The 9,449-nt window shown below is 35.6% G+C and overlaps 1 long non-coding RNA gene across 1 annotated transcript; it reads left to right on the top strand.

Moving 5' to 3' along the window:
* Positions 1-770: 770 nt before the first annotated feature.
* Positions 771-1,175, top strand: LOC120106929. Its single transcript, XR_005508905.1, has 2 exons — positions 771-854; positions 1,121-1,175. It is a non-coding gene; the product is annotated as an uncharacterized LOC120106929 (long non-coding RNA).
* The last annotated feature ends 8,274 nt before the right edge of the window (positions 1,176-9,449 follow it).

Below are 9,449 nucleotides of genomic sequence, written 5' to 3'. Positions count from 1 at the left end.
ACTCTTGGTAAAATAATGGCATTTCAGTGGTTTTGTGTTTTTTTTTGCGTTCTCTTTGTCTGTCACTAGCAGGTTTGTCTTATGGCCTAAAGTATTTAAGTATTTTAGCAGGTTCATCATCAAAGCGCGTGCGGGGTAAGACAGTTGGGAAAGGAATTGATAAGCTCATTGCCCAGAATGGCGGAGAAAAGCTCTCTGTTCCAGTGCTTGATGAGTGGAATGCTTTATGTGGTATTAATGTCCAAAGGTAGCCAATTTGTTGGGGGTATATATTAGGAGAATGTGTCCAATTAAGGGCATATCGACGTGGCGGCACGTAGACGAGGCTACTCAATCTGCTATCATACAATCTGTCCTTGTAATTATTTATTGCACAATATTTTTTTAGGTACTTGTACTAGTTGCATTGATCATACTACATAATGATTTTACTTATGTTTTTAGGATAAGTTCAAAATCTCGGATGATTATCATGTTAATCTAGTAGCTCAGCAAGCTGTCCACAGAAAATGCTACAATATTCACAGAAATTGGAGGCACAATATGAAATTGCATTACAAGCATCTTAAGAATGTTTTACATGTAGACCCTTATAGTCATCCATACGAACATGTGACTCAAGAGGATTGGCGCCACTTAATTGACGATGTGTGGAAAAGCAAAGAACACAAGGTAACTTACATATTTAGTGCTTCAGAGTTATAAGTAAAATATTTGATCATAATGTTTTCTTTAGATTTTTAATTTGTATTTTTTTTAAAGTGAGATCAAAAGCTGGCAAAAAGAATAGAAAAAAGCTTGAGTACAATCATTGTTCCGGATCTCGATCATTTGTTGCAACAATGACTATACCGGTAATATATTTTTGAGTATGTACTGGCTATATTTTTAGTGAACTGCCTGTGAAATAGTCTATGGGATAGTTTTAGTTATTGTAAAATAGACAATTTGCTACAAGTAGATTTTTTATTCTAGTTTGCTGCAAGTATATTTTTGGAATCCTTTTATGCAAGTAGATCTGACAGTTATTCTAGTTTTCTTATTATATAGTGGCTATATACTAATCTAAATTATACTTTGCAGCCGGAGTTTAATGATTCTGAAAATCTTGAATTTCCAGAATTCTATAAGAAAACTCATACCAAGAAGAACAAAGAGTGGATTGATCCTATTTGCGCCGTGAAACATGTAGGTATCTAAAATCTCAATAATCATTTAAATCAGTTTCTGCTTTTGCAAGGTTATATATATTTAATTCTGCTGTTATCTTTGCATTGACAGTCAAAGATATTGAGCTTGCGAGAAGATGGAGCAGGAGAGGAGATGTCTAGGCAGGCATTTGGAAAAAGGAAGAGATACATTCTTGGATTTGAGGTTGGGCCGAAGCCCTCTTCATCTTCTTCCACACCTAATCGTGTGTCACAAAACCATGTTGGGAAGTTGCAGAAACTTAAAGCTGAGATGGAGGAGATGAAGATGGAGCGTGAGGAGCTGCGGAGGCAATTGGAGCAGGAGAGGAGAGAGCGTGAGGAGAAAAAGAAAGAGCGAGAGGAAAAACAGAAGCAAATTGCACATCTTACAAGTTTGGTGACAGAGTTCTTAAAGGAAAAGACTCAAACACACAAGTCATCTATCCATCATGATGGGGCCATGTATTCAACTGGTGGTACAAATACTCGTTGGTATATATTCTCATTTATATTACGTAGGTTATTTAGAGATTTTGACCAAATTAAGCAAAATGTCATTGTGAACTTATACTTGAATTTTAGTTTATTATTTTTCACATGTGGTTATTGATTGTGTATTTTTTTTTGCTTTCTCGGATACATGGTCGAGTTATGAGCATGTGAAATCTAGTTTCTGGTACATGGATAGCTTTTGTTCAGATGATCATGGTGGAGTTGTCTACAAACAGAATCCAGCTCTTGGTATAAGAATATTTTTGTCTACATGATGGTTGTTTGGATGAATAGCAAGATCAGATATTTTGAAATTTTTAATTTACATTTTGATGTGTTTGGTGATGATTATCACCTTAACATATGGTATGGATGAAACGTTGTGATGTATGGTTAATAGGTATGCTTGACTTTAGACTTATAGATGATGATATTTATAATAAATGATTATGGATTCTCCAACATTGTGTATACTTCTATTTGGATAAGAAAATGTATTGTGCAATATGGATATTGGATAGGCTGTGTTGGTTGTACAGGATTGGGAACGAGCCCAAAAATAAATATTAAGCTTATAATTTGAATTGTTAATTAAACGCAGGTTAATACTTTCTGCCACCAAAAAATATTTGTTGCCAATACATTCCAATACATTCTGCGACCAAACTATTGGGGGGGAAGATAGACATTCAGTGACCATTTTTTTGGCAGCGGAAGACAAACCTTCTATGACCAACTATTTGGTCGGCGTTGAAATTAGCGACAACAGATTTGGTCGCTGATAATTTTCTTCGACAACCAAACGTTAGTCGTTGTTGGTATACCTTAGGTGACCACACAATATTGGTCGCCAAAACCTTTCAGTGACTAGGGTTCAGTGACGAAGGGTATGCTAGTCGCGAAAAGGTTTCGGCGACCAAATATGGTTATTCGGCAACTAGAATCTTAGTCGCTAAATATATATTTTCTTGAAAACATTATTTATCAGTCATGATCTTAGTTATTCCAAAGCTGAAAAAATTATTACTATGGAACCTAAAATTAAAATTATGAGAAACGAATGACATGACATATGAAATTGTTGTTTGAATAATTAGTTAAATTAGATATACATATATATGTATTTTTTCGCAAAGGTGAATATTGATGACTTATATGCATGTTATTGTGAATGAGCTTTCTGAATATTGTTATGCAATTATTTTATCTCGTATTGTTTATCTGATTATATGTCTATTATTTTATTTTGGGTATAATGGTTTGGAATTCTTACTAAGTTGGAAAGTTCATATTCATCTCTTGTATTTTTTCTCCCAAAGTCACAAGATCTTTAGCTCAGATGGGTTAGGCGTGGAGTTCGAGCATTATAGTTATTAATTCGTTAGTTAGTTTATTTTCTGATATCGATAAATATTTGAAAATTTTGTAATTGAACATGACAGTTATTTAATCATAGTGGATTTATTTAGTTGGATTAATTTGTGATTAACTATTGATTAAATTTCTAAAATTATTTGGAAAATGTTCAATATAGGCTTTGCATGATCTCTAGGGCATTACTTTAGGATTTGTATGGCCATGTCACGTGGACGACCTAGATGATGGGTTTAGAGCGTGACACTTATATCCTCAAAATTTTGTAGATCATGCCTATGCAATCAAGTCCATTAATACCTTTTGCCACAATTGAACTAACTAGGTGGCATAATTTTTCCTCTTCACTACTTTTTCTGAAAAAAATTGTCAAAACCTCTACTTCTGGTTTCTGGAACTGAAAACATATCGAATATAGATTGGCACGGTATGTCCATATTTGTATATGTATTTTTTAGTAAATACAGATATAAGCATGGATATTAAATAGATACCAAAACTAGTATCCAAATTTATTCTTAACAATTATGGATATGAATCGGATATTAAGCATATCCATATTTATTATAATTGGATATAGATATAAGATAAATATTATTCAGATATAAACTAAATTTTTAGCATAATTCAGTGATAAAAACTAATATTATTTTGTAATCATAAAGGATGAGATTAGAATTCATGATGTAGATCGCACATGATATACATATAAGTAAGATTTAAAGCATGATTATTAAACTAACATGAAGACTAATCTTGTCAAGGATTAGTTCATCAATTCAATAGATTTATATTAAAATATTAAGAATCAAAAAATATGTAAGATAAATATAATATAAAATATTAATATTAATATAATCTATAAAATAATCATGAAGATCTTCTAAGAAAATTTATATAAAAATAGTAAAACATAGAAGTTAATTTTTAAATATTTCAACTATATAACTTTGTAAATATCAAAAATTAAAATAAATTATGTCCAAAAAATAATGATTAAAATATGAAATATCATAATATATATTTAATAACCTAAATATAAGTGAAAAAGTAAAATAAGATCCTTTTATGAGGAAGTATTGCATGCTGTAGCCGGGTGGTTGGGGGCTTGATCTTAGTCTTGATATTAAAAATATTAAAATATCTTCAAAGACAATATTGGAGTATATTAGGTATGCTAGCAACATAACAGATCTACTAACAAAAGGACTTGTAAGAGGGCAAGTTAAAGAATTGACGAAATGAACAGGACTAAAGCTGATTAAGATTGATCAACAAACAACAGCAACCCAACCTTATAGATTGGGGAACCTAAAAAGAAAGTCCAATAGGTACTAACAAGTTATTTTATGATGATATGAGAAAAACTATATAATTTAAAGAGAATTGCTTCATAGTACCATTCTGGTAAAAGTGTTTTTAATGCAATGACAAGAGGAAAGGTAATTATCCTAAATGGTTCTGTAGCTAATTGCGCTCATAACACCAAAATACTAGTACAAGGTTGAAAAGTGCTTACCTAAATGGACACGGCATGTGTATAGCATCTGGGATTTGTACCAAATGGTATAGTTCAAGACTTTACTACAAACTCTACAAATGGAATATATCAATACTAAGTAACAGTTCTTAATCCATATATATTTTATGTGTCATATAATTTTCAAAATTTTGAATTATATGGGAGATTGTTGGTTTATTAATTAAATAATTCAAAATTTTGATATTTTAGAATAGTCCCATATTGGATATAAAACTAAACAAATACCCACTTAAATATAAATCCTTATTTTAGATAGTGTAATCTCGAAAATAATATGGTTTGTTAAGTGAAAAATATTTACTTTTTATCTTTATTTCATTCTTTCTCACGCAAGAGAAGCTTAAAGGACGCCTTCACAAATAATCATTCTTTCGTAAACCATGATATTCATTCTTACAAAAAGATGCATCTCGATGCATCTGATTTGATGCATCTAATATGATAATGATTTCAAAGGATGCAAAGCTTGATGATCGAATGGATCTTGTGTTGGATGATTGTATCTAATGATCATGTGGTGTAGGGATGCATCCAATGAAAGGATGTATAAACACCCACTTGCACTTACCTTCTCATATCTATAAATAGGGAAGGGGATCATCGTTCCCATCATCGAGCAACAAGAGTATAGAAAAAGGAATTGAGAGAGTAAATTGATTATTAAGTGAATAAACTCAAATATATCCTTTGAGTATTTGAGAAGAGAAGATTTATTTATATAAAGAGTATTGAGAGGGATTTTCATCAATCTATTTTGCTGACTTTCACTACATATAGATCTGGTTGGTTCTAGTTCGATCTTTATTTTTCTTTATTAGAGTGCACTTCAGGAAGAATAAGTAGTGATTCATTGATGTTTGGAATAGATCATCATCAACTATTTGCACCTAGACCAACGAATTCTACTATAAGGGGAATGCCTTCAATAGTGTGCCTTAAACCGGATAGCATATATTAACATTTTTTTTATTTGCTGTGTCAAAGTTACTTATTAAATAACCAATAAAAATTATAAAATTCCAACAGCCGCACCCTATCAGCTTTCACGGGATCCCTAACCTAATTGGGAAGAGTAACTAATCATGTTTCTTCCGTGATCATCATGTTTCCTTCTGACAAATTTCAAGAGATTTATGTGTCACGGGATACAATTGTCGACAATTGACGGATGAGTCTTGATCCTTTGTGGAAGCTGCACGCTGATTGCTGCAGACCTTGGGGACCCCAAATATGGGACCCACCATTGTATGGACGCCATGCGTCCACGAGGACGAGGCCACGGGAAACCCGGACTCGCCTCGATGCCTGCACCTCTCATGGAGCAAGGGAAGGCAGGCAGGGAGTTGAATGGCTTTAAGGGAGGCCACATGTAACTGGTGAGCCAAGAAATTTATATGAAACCAGAACTGCAGATCAAACGTTGCATATGATCACCAAAAAGCAATGGAAGACGGCTTCGTAAGAAAATATAAAAATATATAAATAAATCTATCCCATCCTATAAGCTTAAATTTTTAGGGCAAATCGTGATTTCAACATGGTATGATCAGAGCAGAGATCCTGATCCTATAAGCTTAAGTTTTTAGAACAAATAATGATTTCAACATGCTTGTTGACCTATGTTATTAATAAATGAAAGTTTAATATAGTATTGGATAAACCAAGAAAAGAACAATTTTGTTGATCTGTTGGTAGCGTGTTAAGAAATCACAAGGTGATGTAGGAAATTAATGAAAGTCTCAGCATCGCTTTCATAAGAGGCAGGCAGTATACGTTCTCTGATCAACCATTGGCAACTCAGAAGGTAGCGGTAGCCATGGCGGTGCAGCAGAGAGCTGAGAGGAATGCTGAGCCCGTGGTTCTGAAGATGGACCTGCCGCTGTTGCTTTTTGGTGAGACGCTGGCTGGCGTTGCAGGACTGGATCCTACTGGAGATTTTAAGACACCATAGTGTTAGTATTTTTGTTTATAGAAGATTGACCCATGACGTTGGTTATGTCGAGCAAAGAAGGAGCTTGGATTTCTATGATTCTATGGCTTGTTTCAGAGAGATCTTTGATCATGGGGCTTAAACTGGAACTTATGATTATAGCTGCTACGTACCTCTCTTTTCTATCAAAAAAAGAAAAAAACTCACAATATATTTAAAGATTTTGCGCGAAAGATTATAAATTTCTTCCTTATAAACACATTATTAAACCAGAACAAAATACTATGGTTTTTTTAAGAAAAGATCTTTGAACCTTGGTCTTAAACTGGAACTTATGATTGTAGCAGCTTTGTCTCTTTTGTATCGGAAAAAAAAGTCTGCCAATATATTTTAAGATTTTGGAAGAAAGATTAAAACCAAAATGTATTAAATTTCTTCCTTATAAACATATTAGTAAAATAGAACCAAACCACTGTTTTAACCATTTTACAGCGGAGTTTGCATAAAATCGCGGCTACAACTTAATTTATACAATCATTGTATGCATTTTACACAATTTTGATTTTGAGAACTTCTCATTTTAAAAAAAAATCACGGAAAACTCAACAGAAACAAAAGCTATCTAGATTTCTTCCTTTCATGGAAACCTGAAGAGATCTACTAGGCTATATATATGTGCGTGTGCGGGACTCTACACAAGCTAGGTGGATGGCCAACTCACTAGAAGTTAGTCATTCAGTAGATCACTAAAACCACAATAAAACTTTTTGCCTCTTTTTTTCCTGATAAAAGAGAATCTATATGTTCCTAAAAAAAGTGGAGCAGAAAAAGTAGGAAGAGGGGAGATGCAGTAAGGGTTTCTCTTACCAGGCCCACCGCTAGTTGGAGATGGACTTGTTAGTGGAGCTCCAAGGACTGCAGAGTACAAGCATACAGTCACATATATCATCTCTTAACAATCTAATTAAGCACAAGAGATAGCTCCTATCGCTAACCTGCACACAGGCTAGCCGGCGGTGCATTAAGCCGACAAACAGTAGGCAGCATGAGAACCTTAGTAGTGTCAATCTGTATGCCAAAGCTATCATAATTGCCAACGAGTTGGCACAGGCAGACACGCTCGGCGGCCAGCAGTCCGGCGAGGCCTCGGCAGCACCCCTTCTCGGGCCGTGTCAGGTTGCTGCCCTCCTCCACGTATGTCAAGCACGACGACAAGTTCAGCAGAGCATCGGTGCAGTCGAGGACCGGCACCGGCGCCGGTGCTGGTCCCTGGGAACGCGTGCATTGAAGCATAGAGAGGAGAACCATGAGCAGAAGGGCTGGCGACCGGATGATCGACGTCATGGAGGGTTTCACCGGAGATGGAAACGTTCTACTTAATTCTCCTCCCTTCTTGTTTGCGTTTCGTGTAGTAAGTTATGGGTCATTAAAGTGGAGTCATGAGCTAGTCGTTGTGGACATGCATGGCAGACGTGCTCATGGGAAACAAGAGAACAGCTGACACAGAATTTATATTGCTTGGCATGTAGGACCAGCAGATTGCCCCGGTACCTGTGGAATGACTGTGGAGGCTCGCCTTGTGATCAGATCCACTTGACCAGCTCATGCTTGGCCAACAGGCAGACTACCCAGCAGGGAAAGGCTCCTAAAGAAAATCTTTCTTCTCTCCAATATCTTCGAGATGAAGACGGAGTTCTAAGATCACCGGAACCCTAAGACTCCACCATAACAAAGTACCCCCTCCACTTTATAGCCCTCCACCGACAATCATCGCACTTCCTTTTCTCTCTTTTCTTCCTTCGACATCACACTACGGGAATAGTAACTTTTACCGGCGCTTTTCATGACCTTTACCGACGCTTATTAGTGTCGGCAAAAATCCCGCCGACGCAACAGCAGGCGTTGTAGACGCGTCAACGATACCTGAGTGGGAAAGGTTTTTGCCGACGCTAAAGAAAAGCGTCGGCAAAACTCGGGATTTACCGACACTTAGTAAAGCGTCGCTGTAGATCTTTTGCCGACGCGAATTAGCGTCGGCATAGACTGCAACTTTTGCATGGCGCTATAGTTGTTGATTTTTGCCGACGCTTATAAGCGTCGGCAAAAGCCTTTTTAACGACGCTTTAAAGCGTCGGGAGTGGAATTTTTTTAAAAAAAATATTAGAAAAACACATGCATATCATAAATCAACATTTACGCCAATATGAATCTGCATTACATTTACATCAACACAAATATTCAAATCATTCAAAACATTCATATTGTCATATATGATTAATAAGTTTAGAATTACAATGTTCTTTGAAAAATATAAAAAAGATACATATAAAACTCCTTAAATAACAATCTAAAAAGTATCAGGGACCGGATTTAGCGCCATCATCATCTCTACGAGCTGTTGAAGTATCAGGAATCTACAAAAAAAAAAAACTTTAAAAGTTAGGAATATGAAAATCATTGACTCATGCAAAATAAGTGATAATTATGTAAAGTCATCAAATACATATAGTTATTTACCTGGGGAGGGAGAAATCGCTGTAATATAGATGAAATATGCTCAAGCTAAGACTGTAAAGTTTGTTGGTTCTGCTTCAACTCCGCCAACTCTGCCTGATGGCGATCCTTCATATCTTCAATTGTTGCCCGAAGTCTACTAACTTCTGCATTGCTACTACCTTCCCCAGCATTTCTTGTATACATGCCTACTGCAGATAACTGAGTGGGGGTAACTCCAACGCCATAACCCCTCACTCTACCATAACGCTCTGGGCCCAATAATTCAGCGAGCACCTGAGCTTCGACATTACTAGTCGCGTCGGATGATGATGACTCTCCGACGCGCTTTGAAATAAGAGTTGTTGCCCTGTCCTATATTCTCAAAAGAAAAAGTCATATTAATGTATGCCAATAATAGAACTAA

The sequence above is a fragment of the Phoenix dactylifera genome, unplaced genomic scaffold, assembly GCF_009389715.1.
Source record: "Phoenix dactylifera cultivar Barhee BC4 unplaced genomic scaffold, palm_55x_up_171113_PBpolish2nd_filt_p 000693F, whole genome shotgun sequence".
NCBI classification, from domain to species: Eukaryota; Viridiplantae; Streptophyta; class Magnoliopsida; order Arecales; family Arecaceae; genus Phoenix; species Phoenix dactylifera.
Note: the sequence above shows the minus strand (reverse complement) of the source record. Positions and strands in the feature narration are given on the sequence as shown.